Source organism: Microcaecilia unicolor, chromosome 1 (assembly GCF_901765095.1).
Source record: "Microcaecilia unicolor chromosome 1, aMicUni1.1, whole genome shotgun sequence".
Lineage (NCBI taxonomy): Eukaryota > Metazoa > Chordata > Amphibia > Gymnophiona > Siphonopidae > Microcaecilia > Microcaecilia unicolor.
The window spans coordinates 539156210-539169964 of NC_044031.1; the positions used below are offsets into that span (position 1 = coordinate 539156210).

At 41.6% G+C, this 13755-nt stretch overlaps 1 protein-coding gene across 1 annotated transcript in view; it reads right to left on the reverse strand.

Annotated features, from left to right (window-relative positions):
• Window positions 1–13755, reverse strand: part of TRIQK (triple QxxK/R motif containing) — a 147893-nt gene that overhangs the window by 95193 nt on the left and 38945 nt on the right. The gene's annotated exons all lie outside the window — the stretch shown is intronic.

A 13755-nucleotide genomic window follows, 5' to 3' on the forward strand; every position in this document is an offset into this window, starting at 1 on the left:
ATGTGAGCAAGGACAAAGTGATGCATGTGGGAAATAGGAACCCGAATTATAGCTACATAACGCAAGGTTCCAGATTAGGAGTCACAGACCAAAAAAAGGATCTAGGTGTCGTCACTGATGACACGGTGAAACCTTCTGCACAGTGTGCTGAGGCGGCTAAGAAAGCAAATAGAATGTTAGGTATTATTAGGAAAGGAATGGAAAACAAAAATGAGGACGTTATTATGTCTTTCTATCGCTCCACGATGCGACCGCACCTCGAATACTGTGTTCAGTTCTCGTCACCGCATTTCAAAAAAGATACAGTGGAATTAGAAAAGGTGCAGAGAAGACTGACAAAAATGATAAAGGGGATGGAACGACTTCCGTATGAGGAAAGGCTAAAGCGGCTAGGGCTATTCAGCTTGGAGAAATACAGCTGAGAGGAGATATGATAGAGGTCTATAAAATAATGAGTGGAGTGGAAACGGTTGACATGAAGCGTCTATTTACTCTTTCCAAAAATACTAGGACTAGGGGGCATTCAATGAAGCTACAAAGTAATAAATTTAAAACGAATTGGAGAAAAGTTTTCTTCACTCAACGTGTAATTAAACTCTGGAATTTGTTGCCAGAGAATGTGGTAAAAGTTTGGATGGCTTCCTAAAGGAAAAGTCAATAGACCATTATTAAAATGGACTTGGGGAAAATCCACTGCTTATTTCTGGGATAAGAAGCATAACATGTTTTGTACTTTTTTGGGATCTTGCCAGGTAATTGTGACCTGGATTGGCCACTGTTGGAAACAGGATGCTGGGCTTGATGGACTTTTGGTCTGTCCCAGTATGGCAATACTTATGTACTTATATAGGCACATAGAATTTCTTAGGAAAAGAAGGAGACAGTGGTTGCTGAGGACTGGATAGATCATTTGGCCATGTTTCTATATTTGTAAAGACCCTATTTACTAAGCCGTGGTGTAGGCGTGCTAATAATTAGCACACACTAACGACAGAGACACCCATAGAAATATAGCGATTTAGTAAATAGGGCCCTAACAGACTTGTCCAAGATCTCAATGAGTGGAAGTGGGATTTGAATCCTAACTTCCCTGGTTCTAAGCTTGCTACTCTAACCATTAGGTACATCCAATACAGGTACCTGTACCTAATGTTGAAACCCTGACTGGCAAGGGGTACTTTTTATCAGAAGACTGTTTCAGATCCCATTAAGAAAGTCAAATTATTGATTGATGACCTTATACAAGAAGGACTGGATCAACAATTTATCACTACACGTGAGAAAGTGACACATGCAGTAATACCAGTGATTTATGTAGTACCTAAGGTCCATAAGGACCTTCTCAACCCTACAGGTCGTCCAATCCTTTCAGCCAAGGGGTCTTTATTGAAACCACTTTCAATCTATGTGGACACATTTCTCAGATCTTTGGATAGTTCATCATCCTCCTATTTGAGAGATTCTACAGATTTTATGTTACAACTTGATGCATGCTCAACACAAATCTTCTTTTGTTGACTGCAGGTATCGAAGCATTATATACGAATGAAATGCAGGAAGAAAGCTTAAGAGTTATGGATACACAGAGACAAGAACGACACCCACTGGCTGAATACATTATTAAAATGTTATGAGTGGTGTTACCAACATTTTTTTTGTTTGTTTCAGGGTGAATATTATTTTCAGATTAAAGGAACACCAAGAGGGTGACCGGATGTAGTCAATTTATGTGTGTCAGCGTTTGGAAAAGGATTTTTGCCAAATTCTCCTTTTTATCATCATATATATTTTTTGGAAATGTTTCATTGAAGTTTGGGAGATAGTGCAAGTTTACAATAATTTTTTGATCGGATAAATAAGTGTGATCCAAATATAAACTTTACTTTTCAATATCATTCTACAGAGGTCTCTTTTTTGGACCTCAAGATCTCCAGAGTTTCGACTGGTTCTTTTTATAATATTTTGGAAACCAACAGATAGAAACTCCCTGTTACACTTTCAGAGTGGATACAGTACAAACTACACAGATCTTTCAGCAAACTTTCTTATAAATACCCAGTTACCAAGCTGAAATTCCAAGTAATTCCAAGAAGTAATCACTTTCACAGTGTTGATATAAACTATAATGTTTAATCAATCAATTGTTTTTATATTAAATGGAGGGAAAGACCTCAACAGTCTATGCTTGGCAGCAGATCAAAGTTTCTAACTGCCAGCTTTTTTAGACTCCGGTATTATCACTGGTCAAAAAACCTCCATTAATTGTATTAATTAATAATATTTTTTAATCTAATTTTACTGTGCATCAACTATAATTAAAAAACAAGCGAGAAACATGTTCCAACGGTTTACTCAACGTGGGTACCCTGTATCAGTGGTAAAAGAGCATATAAGAGAGCCAGTTGGGCAGCAGGTGAACATTTGCTTTTACAAACTACTGATCGGGTAACTTGTGTTCGCCCTTATTCACCAGGCGCAAGTACAGTACAGTCTTTGATTTTGAAGTAACATCCTCCAATGTTTACGTTCAAAAAAGCAAGAACATTTAGGATATATTAGTTCCTTTGTATCTGCCTGTTAATTCAAGCACCAGAACATCAGTGGCAACAGCAGGCTACTCTTCTTGTGCCCGATGCAGTGTATGCTCTAATGCTTTTAGAGGTACTCATTTAATTTTGAATGGCCGGAAAATCTACTTGAAAGCATCAATTGATTGCAATTCCACTATGGTGGTTTATGCCGCATGGTGTGCCTGCCCTTTAGCATATGTTTTCAGCTCCTTTCGGAGAACATAAGAATAGCAATACTGGGTCAGACCACACACACATGCATATATAGGCTCGCTCCTCAAGTTAAGTCAATAAGAAAGAAGAGAACCAAACTAGCATGGCATATTCATAAACACAATAAGGAAGCGAGTGTGTCAGATAAATTTTGAAGATCAGGCTATTGGATCTCTTATAGCACTAGGCTATTTCAAATCCTGAGCCTGCTTAATGTTATTGATCACTTGCAGTCGACTTCCTGTTAAATTGTTTATTATATGACTGTTTTAAACTCATTGGAGTATATCAATAAAATTGCTTAAATATATTCTTAATAAAAAAACTTCTAATTATAAGTAAATAAAAAATGTGGCTACTTAGCTGCATGAGTTGTCACAGTGCTATGTAATTCTTCACAGTGTTAATTTGCAATCTTTTGTCTGATTTTTATTTAAGGACACCTGATCTACTGACATGTCCCTTACAGATATAGGAGTAGATGCTGAGAATTATCTTCCACCTGAGAAACAGGTTCTAACTTCCGCCACTTAGAGGAATGGTCAATCTTCAGAGGTTGAGAAGCTTGCAAAGACCCAGGCAGCTCCACTTCTTGACAAGGCAAAGCAGTGTCAGACTAAGAATGCTGACGACAGCATTTCAGTAAATAGGCTTGGTGTAATAAATCCTGGAGAGAAAGGCTCCAGAATAGCCACAGGGACAGGCAGTTCTAATATGGCAGAATTCACACAGGGCAGAATTCAAAGAAATAAAAAATTGAGGCAGCAAGGAAGTGCTAGCAATTGGGCAGGAGGGGGAGCTGAATCACGCTGCTGCAAAATGGTCACAGGAACTTGCACAGAAACTATGGCTGAGACAAGAAGCTGAGAAGAATGCGGCCACGAGTCTCCATCATGGGAAGATGATGGTTCCTTCGTGACAGAAGCAAACTCGCTACACTGCAGATGTTACTTTGCTGTACCTTTTGAAGATATTGCGGTTATTCTCTATATTGTTGTTAGCTACCCATTAAGTTGTGACCCCTGAAGAAGGCACAATGCCAAAACACAGGCCTTGTAGGGTCTGGACGGTGTATGTTTCAATCAGAGAATAAACTTTTGTTTGAAGATATTGAACTTCTAGCTGTACTTGGAACTACCTCTTCCATTCTTTTTTTCTGCTTTTGACTACGTTTTTTCCCTCTTTGGTTTGCTTCAAGCTCTGGAATCAGATACCACAACTCCCACCACGTTTGACTGTTCCTGAGTGGTGTAGAATGGGTAAGTGTGAATCGATGGTTTATTCTTTCAACAAGTACTAAGACTACAGGACCCTCAGTGAAGTTACATGGTAACAAAAAAGGAGGAAATATTTTTTCACTCAATGAATAATTGAGCTCTGGAACTCATTATCAGAGGATTTGGTAACAGAGGTTAACATATCTGGGTTTAAAAAAGGTTTTGGACAATATCCTGAGGGAAAAGTCTATAGTAAGCTACTGAGACAGAAATGGGAAAAGGCACTGCTGTCCCTGGGTTTTGTAGCATGGAATCATCCTACTATTTGAGATTCTGCCAGGTGCTTGTGACCTGGATTGGCCACTGCTGGAAGCAGGATACTGGGCTATATAGACCATCGGTCTGCCCCAGTATAGCTAGTCTTATGTTCCTACCTATTAACATGCAAACAAATCTTTTTCAGAGGCGGGGAAACAGTAGAACTACAGAACATGAATTGAGGTTGCAAGGTGGTAGAGAAGGTGGCAGATGTCTGGAATACCTCTCCCAATGGAAGTGATGGCAATAAAACAGTGATGAAATTCAAAAAGGTGTAGTATAACCACAGAGGATCCCTATATAGAAAGAGGATGGAATCAAAGCAAAACAAATGATCTTCATGCTTCAAAACAGTGCATAAAGGTGTGTAACCCACATGGAGCTGCATGTACAATTCTAGCTGCTTTGTAAGGCAGACTGAAGGGACCATACAGCCTTTTATTAGGGCTGCAAGCTAATCATGATTAACACGTTAATCATTAATTGCAATTGAAAACATTAATCGCAATTAATGATTAACTGCTCTCACTCTCTCCCTCCCCACTCAAAAGCTCAGTCCAGCATCGCTTCCTCCCCTCTGCCGGTGGCTCGGCTGTCCCCTCTCCTCTCCACCCGGTTTACCTTGTTACTTGTCTTCCAGTAAGTCTTCATCTTGCAGCGGCAGCGTATTGAAATGCTGCCTCAGCCTACACTGGAACTTTCCTTCTGACCTGTCCTGCCCACTTCTGACACAACTTCCTGTTTTCAGAATGGGGCACTAGGTCAGAAGCAAAGGCCCAGTGCAGGCCAAGGCAGTGTTTCAATATGCTGCTGCTGCAGAGCAAAAACTGCAAGACAAGTAACGAGGTAAACCGGGAGGGGACAGCCAAGTCGCTGGTGACAGTCTAGGAGAGATGACAGGCGGGAGGGGGAAAATGAGGGAAAAGATATTTAAGAGAGAGAATGGGTGAAGGTACAGGGGGGGTGCATGAGAGAGAAAATGGGTGAAGGCACAGGGGGGCATGAGAGAGAGAATGGGTGAAGGCACAGGGAACGAGAGAATGGGCGAAGGCAAAGAGGGGCACATGAGAGAAAGAACGGGTGAAGACACAAGGAGGGCACATGAGGGAAAGAACGAGAAAGAACAGGTGAAGGCACAAGGAGGGCACATAACAGAAAGAACGGGTGAAGGCACAGGGCACAAAAGAATGGGCGAAGGCAAAGGGGACCACATGAGAGAGCGAGAATGGGTGAAGGCACAAGAGGGGCACATGAGAAAGAATAGGTAAATTCACAGGGGAGTACATGAGAGAATGGGCAAAAGAACAGGGGGCCACATGAGAGAGAGAATGGGTGAAGGAACGGGGGGGGGGGCACATGAGAGAGAGAATGGGTGAAGGCACAGGGTGCCACATGAGAGAGAGAATGGGTGAAGGCACAGGGGGGCATATGAGAGAGAGAATGGGTGAATGCCCCCTCCAAAGCTACAGTACCTGTTCAATGGCTGGTGGGATAGCTGAAGCCCCGCCAGCAACAGAAATCCGCTCCCTGAATCACCCCTTCCTCCTTGTACTGACTCAGGAGCGAGGAAGTCAGTGAGGTGCCTCCAACCACTAACGTTTGCACTCTCCAAGCATGCTCAGTTCGTGCATGAACTGAGCATGCTCGGGGAGTGCCAGCATCGGTGGCTGGAGGCACTCCGCTGACTTCCTCACTCCTGAGGCAGCACAAGGAGGAAGAGGAATGCTTTGGCAGTGAATTTCTTCAACTGGCTTTGGCATCCGTACCAGCAAAAATATGATATTAAATGTGGTGGGGGGTGGGGAGGAAGGGAGGAAGGGAGGGAGGGAGAGGAAATGTGTGCCTCCCAGTCCATCCCTATGCCTCCCCCCATGAACAGCTGGCTATGGCCCAACTTTAATTATGATTAAAATTTTAATCAAAATGCAGCACTGTTACTATGCTACTGTGTTGCTCTATAAAACATAAAAAGTATTCATGTAAAATGTAAACCCCCCCAGTAGTCTTCGCTAAGCCAGCAACTGTCCATAACACTGTATTCATTCTGTAAAGTGATGTGCCATAAGTGCCTCATTGGCATTTCTGCACCAACATTCCAAGCTTTACACCATTTTTTCCAGCTGTGGAATTGCTATCACTTGCTATGCTATAGAACCCTAAAATTCATTCCAAAAAGTAAGGGCTAAGAAGAATAGTAGCAGTCTCCCTCTGCAAAGTGCTGTTTCACAGGTGTCTTACATCCGCTTCCTTCAGCACTTGAAATCACTTAGTCAATCACATCTACCATGCCTTTCATCAAGGCAAAGTGGCATGAAGCAACAAGAACAAAGGGTTTAATAGCCAAGGGAATACTGCTGGGGGAAAAAAAAATCTGTTCATTTATCACCCTATTAAATAATGTTGCTCTCGCTCCTGCTGATTACAATCTGCAACAGAATTTAATTATGATAACTACATTCTATGGTGGATTCTAATCAGCAGGAAACATAGCAACAATATTTAAAAGGTTTCAATTAGATTTGATTTTACCTGTATAATCACAGCTTCTATTAAAAATACTCTATATTTTTGTGCAATGGTTGACCTGGGTTCACACAGTGTAGTTTTATCATACTACATTGCAGTTTTACTACAAAAAGTCTAGTTCAGTCTACAGCAGTGGTTCTCAACCAGTGTGTCAGGACACACTGGTGTGTCACCAAGAGGTAGGAGGTGTGTCACTAAAAATTTGACATAGTCAGTAAGCCTGTGCTTTCTTTAACAATCAGCAAGTTGCAGAGATCTAGATATTTAAAATCTACATAACTGGTCTCTATTTCTGCTTTCCCAGTACCCTCTAGAACTGCTACCACCAGCCCAAACGGAAAATGTTGCAGATCTGCTGTTCACAGGTTCTATTTATTACACAATTCTGACAGGAGGGGATTCGCCACTGCCTGGAGGCATTCTGGTGGTGTGTTGTTGGAGGCAGACCACGTCGCCAATGTCAGGACGCATCCAGAACCTGAGGGCTGCCCCTGATTCTGCATGCCAGTCAGCTGCGGACTCTGTGGTGGGTTGTTGCTGAAGGATGCTTGTTGAAGGAGTGATATGTTGGCTGTGGAGATGCTCTGCTTTGTGTGTGGGTGAGTGACCTTGTTGGCTGGATTGATGGCTGGTGTGTGTGGGCTGTGATAAGGATGAAGGGTTTTGTGTTACTTCACAGTATCTGGCAGCGGAGGAATTTTGTTTTGCTATTACTGAGATGACACCAGAATTTTGAACACATAGTTGGCTTCTATGACAGAAACCTCTTACCTCTATGCCCTGCGTAGACTCTGAAATGGGTAAGTTTCTTAATTTGACAGTAAGTTTAGTGTGAATTGCCTACTATTCAACCCCATATCAAAAAAAAAAAACTGCACCAGCTTTTTTCACGAAGTGAACATTAAAACTTCTTTGAGAAAAACAATTTTGATAGCTAAGTTTATATAGACATAAGTAGTACTAGTAAATATTCTTAAACAGAATTTCCTTTATTTCCCGTGCATCATTTTTAACATAAATATTTAAGATTTTTTGTATGTGTTAAGCTGTAAATTTTAATGTTCAGTGTGTCACACACAAGCACCATCTGTAAGGAGTGTCACAGCAGAGAAGAAAAGTTTAAAACCACTGGTCTAGAGCAGTGGTTCTCAGTTCTTGGGACATACCTAGCAGGTCAGGTTTTTAGCATATCCACAATGAATATGCATGTACTACCTCCACTGTATGCAGATCTCTCTCATGCATATTCACTGTGGTTATCCTGAAAACCTGACTGGCTGGGTGTGTCCCAAGGACTGGGTTAAGAACCCCTGGTCTAGAGATAATGCTGAAAAAAAAGAGGCAAGGACTTGTTTAAGATCCAGTTATATTCAGAGAAACAAAAGCAACAGCTCTGTGCTATGGTCTACACAGCTATTAGGAAATAAGAAGGCAACCTATGTTAAAGAACAATTCCAGATTTTCTGAAGTTATTTTTTTTTTGGAGGGGGGGGGTGATGGTATCCACACACCTTTATATTAAGGCTGAAACTTAATCAAGTTAACTATGCAATTAATGCATCAATCATTAAACATGATTTTAAAAAACGAATCACGATTAGAGAATTTAATCATACTGCAGCATCTCCTGACTCCTCCAAACGCCTTTTCTGCTCTCTTCCAATCCTGACCCCTGATGGGAGGGAGAGTAAGGTGTGTATTATATACTGGTACTTATTTTGTACCTAGGGTAATGGAGATTTAAGTGATTTGCCCAGATTCACAAGGAGCTGCAGCAGGAAATAAATAAATAGATAAATAAACAAGTTGTAATCACACAATTAATTGCAATAAAAAAATTTTAAATCATGCGATTAGAAATTTTAATAAAAATGCAGACCTACTTTATACGTGTAATTTGCATATATCTAAATGGTTGTAAATGAACACTTTATATGGATAAGTTATCTGTATAAAGTTATACAGTGCAATCCGCTTAAGTGCAAGGGGCTGGGACCAAAGAAATACATGCAGTTAACCAGAGAGTGCACTTAACCGTTGTGACCCAAAGAAGTTTGACATCTGATAAACGTGTACAGTACTGCTTATTACATGTACAGTATACAGTCTCCATTAACTGACGTTATACAGTCTCCGTTAACTCACGTTAGTCTTACTTGAAGTAATCAGTCAGTTCTTATTGTTACTATGTAAGCCGCATTGAGCCTGCCATTTGTGGGAAAGAGCTGGGTACAAATGTAATAAATAATAATAGTCCTGTGTACACTATTGGGTCTGCGAGTTCCATAGACTATCCACCTCATAATCAAAAGAGAAAAACACCCATATTCTGACCTAAATCGGGAGATGGACGTCTTTCTCTCGCGGGCGCCCAAATCGGTATAATCGAAAGCCGATTTTGGGCGTCTTCAACTGCACTCCGTCGCAGGAACGAATAAAGTTGACGGGGGCATGTCGGAGGCGTGGCGAAGGCGGAACTGGGGCGTGATTATAAGCCGAGGAGAGATGGGCATCTTTAGCTGATAATCGAAAAAAAAAGGCGTTTTTACCACGATTTTGGGTCACTTTTTTGGACCCTTTTTTTTCACGAACAAGTCCCAAAAAAGTGCCCCAAGTGACCAGATAACCACTGGAGGGAATCGGGGATCACCTGCCCTGACTCCCCCAGTGGTCACTAACCCCCTCCCACCAAAAAAACCCCACTTTACAAACTTTTTTTCCCAGCCTGTATGCCAGCCTCAAATTCCGTACCCACCTCCATGACAGCAGAATGTGTTCTATCCTCTGACAGCCTGGTTCTGATGTGGCTCTCGGGTGAGTGTGACACCTTTTCTGTTAAGGGCACTGCAGAGTCACATCAGCAATGCATTGTGGTGGGTGTAGGGTATTGGGCTCCGTGATTCCACTAGCTTGTGTTAAATGCTCACGATGTTGGTAGTTGGTAGGCTATACTCCCATGGTGCTTTTCCCTCTGCTTACTGGGTCAGAGTGTGCCCTGTTTTGTTTCCGGTAGTCCATGAGGTAGTGGCCATTTTTGTAAGCCAGTTTTAGATCCTGTTCATGTGTTAGCCACGTTATAGCACTTAGTTCTTACCTTGAATGTTGCTGAAAGAGGGCATTGTACACCATTCTGCCAGCTCGGACCTACTGCGGAGACTCATTGCCAGTGGGGCACAACCTCTGATCTGCAGTTAACTGTGAGTAAACGTGCTTTTTCAAATAAAGGACGTTTTAAGCGAGATTAGTCTTCAGGTGTCAACTGGTGTGCCAAGGTTATACAGCAGCAACAAACCCTGTCCCTGGAGCACTTTTAGTGGGTACTGCAGTGCACTTCAGGCAGGCAGACCCAAGGCCCACCCCCCCCCCCCCCCACCTGTAACATTTGTGGTGGTAAATGGGAGGCCTCTGAAACCCACTGTACCACATGTAGTTACCCCTTCACCCCTAAGAGCTATGGCAGTGTTGTACATTTGTCCCTCCCACGACCAAATGGCTTGGATTAGGACGTTTCTGAGCTGGACGTTTTTATTTTCCATTATCACAAAAAAAAAAAACGCCCAGCTCAGAAAGGACCAAATCCATGGCATTTGGTCCGTCCAAACCGTATTTTCAAAACAAAAGATGGACGTCCATTTTTTTCGAAAATACGGTCTGTCGCGTTTCTTCACGTACCCGTTTTCGGACATAGACGCCCATGGAGATGGGCGTTCGCGTTCGATTATGCCCCTCTATGTCTAACAGATGGTAAAAACGGTCATAGCACTGACATCCAGTGGCCTCCAGATAGGCCCGCACGGTATTGAGACTCTCCAGCACTCTTGCAAAAGTGACAGGAGCTTATTGAATTTCGTCAGCATGTGCCTCGCTGCTCATTTCATCATCTGTTTCATCATCAGTCGTTGCCTGCGTGTAGGCGCATATCTCGACATCAGTGCTGTCGACAGCTGTTTGTAGATCGCAATCAACAGCTACGTAGTGATGAAACTCCTCTTCAGTAACACCGGCTGGATGTCAATAGCCTGTTCATCTGACGCGTTTGCAACAGCTGCATCTGTTTCGTCTCTCTCCACATCCTTAACAAAGCTTGTCCGCTTGTAGCAGTTCACAATGGTTGTCTGTGTAACATGATTCCAGGCTTCTTTCTGCATATGTAGGGAATCCAACAGTAATAGATTACGAGCCAGTTCAACAGCACATTTATCCTTGCCAGTCTGGTCATCCATAATGCTCATCAGACGACGTAGCACAAGAGCCCGATAATGTTGTTTGAAATTGGCTATTATGCCCTTAACCATAGGTTGGATCACAGAGGTAGTGTTTGGTGGCAGGAAGACCACCTTGATGTTAGACAGCTTGACATCATCACTGTGTGCAGCACAATCATCACAAAGCAACAAAATCTGACGCTTTTGTGCTCAATTTCTAGTGTCTAACTTCTTTAGCCACTGCTTCCAAATTTCCCCAGTCATCCATGAATTTGCGTTAGCCTCATATGACACAGGAAGTCGCTTAACATTCTTGAAGCAACGGGGCTGTTTGCTCTTTCCAATGACGAGTGGTTCCAACTTCTCACTCCCATCCATATTGCAGCAAAGGAGGATCGTCAGTCTGTCCTTCGACATTTTACTTCCTGTAGTTTCGGCTTGTTTGAATGCAAGTGTTCCATCAGGAATCGCTCACCAGTAGAGACCGTTTTCGTCAGCATTGAAAATGTCATGAGGTGCAAACTCGTTCAAGATGGTAGGAAGAACTGAAACAACCCAATTTTCAGCACCAAAGTCATCAGCGTCTTGTTTTTCACCACGCTGTTTCTTGAATTTTATGTTGTTCCTCTCCTTACATCTTTCCAACCATCCAACAGTGGCTTTGAATTCAGTTAGTCCAAGACTTTCAGCTAGCTGATTAGCTTTCTCCATAAGCAGTGGACCACTGACAGGAAACTGTCTGCTCCTGACTTGAGAAAACCACTGAACAAGAGCATCTTCTACATCCTCAGCTTTTCCCTCCCGTTTACGTTTCCTGTGTAGATTTGTATTGTTTTGCCAGTCTTCCAGAAGCTGATCTTTCTGCTTCAAGATACGTGAAATTTGACTGGAATTGACACCATATTCTTTAGCAATAGATGCTTGACTTTGTTTGATTTCTAATTTTTTAAGAACTTCTATTCGTTCAGCCAATGTTAAAGTCTTACAGTTGTGCGATGACGACTCCAGTGTACACTCTAACAACTTTCTTTCGCTTCTGCCTGTAGCAGGTAACCAATGAGATTTCAAATTTATTGCCCCTTTGTCACGTGCCAATCGGCTTCCATATTCCGTGCGTGCGTTTATGCGGAGTCTTTCCTGCAGAGCAGCGGTCTTAAATCTGCATATAGCTAATCTTGCACTTATCAGTGGTGCTCTGAACCGAAGTTTGTCCCCATAGAAATTGACGGCGCCAAAAACGGGACCGAAGTACGGCATGCAGTTAAATGGAGCATGCACTTATCCGACGTGCACTTAAATGGAGTGCACTGTATTTGCTACTTGTCCGCTAGCACTTAAACACTTTAGTTACACTAAATGTGGCTGAATTCCACTGCTCTGCTCTATTACTCTAAACGCCGCCCAGACTGCCCCTAACTGTTCCTCTACCTAGATTGGGAAGTTTAGCAATATACCTATTTATACAGCCACAATTTCTCATTCTGTGAGCAAAATGCTTTTTAAAATGCACTTATGCTGTCAGCACCCACTGCCAACTGCAAAACTGCTTTTCAGTATTGAGCCGTGGATTTGTAAAAGCTTTGTCAGTGATTGAAAAAGAGTATCATAGAATCTCTACAATAGAATATATACATAGTATGATCTTTATTGCATTTCTTATTCCAAACTGTGTTTTTTTTTTTTTTTAACGTTAATTGTACAAACTCTACATTTTCAAATTGGTCTCAATGAGTTCCAACACAAAAAAAGACCTAGTTAACAACACAGAAAGCTATGAAACTTATAAATCAAGTTCTAGTGCAGAAAAAGTAAAGCACACAATATGAATCCATCTGTGGCTTATCAAAGAAGGAACCGGATTTGTACAGAAGTGCAATTGCTAATTATAATTTCGTAAGAGTTTCAGTACTTAGAGCCAAATAAAATCAGCTCCTTCTCCATAATGCTGGAGGCAACTTTGGTAGATAATTTTTTTTTGTCTTCTGAATGTACCAGAATAAAGATAAGAAAACACAACTAATCTGTTCTGATGCCAAGCTTATACCCTTGTCTGATAGCACTGTTAAAATGTTAAATAGTAGTTATGATAATCCAGAAATTTCCTGGACACCAGCACTTAAGAGTTTACAGATTTATAAAACCACACACATTTTACTTTAAGAACACAGCTGTGAAGTTTTATTAATCCAGTACAAGTGTAGACTGCGGCTGAGCTAATAATATTCACAAACTGACTAATCTTGATCTATAATGCCCCTGTGCTTTCCATGCTTGACTTGTAAGTACTTTAATGGTGTCCATCTTTTACTGAATTTAAGTCGAAATGTTTTAAGGCTAAAATGCAACCAGTGGTTAATGGCCTCCAGGATATCTGAATTATTACATTTCCTTTTATACACTACTGCACAGTTGACAGTAGATCCTTTCAGCTAAACACTGATGTGACACACAATGCAGCCCTGTCTGTCAATGAATCCACAATGTAACAATAGCAGACAGAAAATTAAACCAACTATTTTTAATAACAGAGAACATTACTGTTTCCTACAATGTCTAATATGCTGGCAAAGCAATAGAGGAAAAACAGGTCAGAAATGTTAATGGGGGGAAAAATCCCTAAAATATTTACCACATAGCTAAGCCTTAGGAAATCACTGGGCATAAAACAATGGATAGTAACAATCGATTTTTTTTAATATAGTGGGG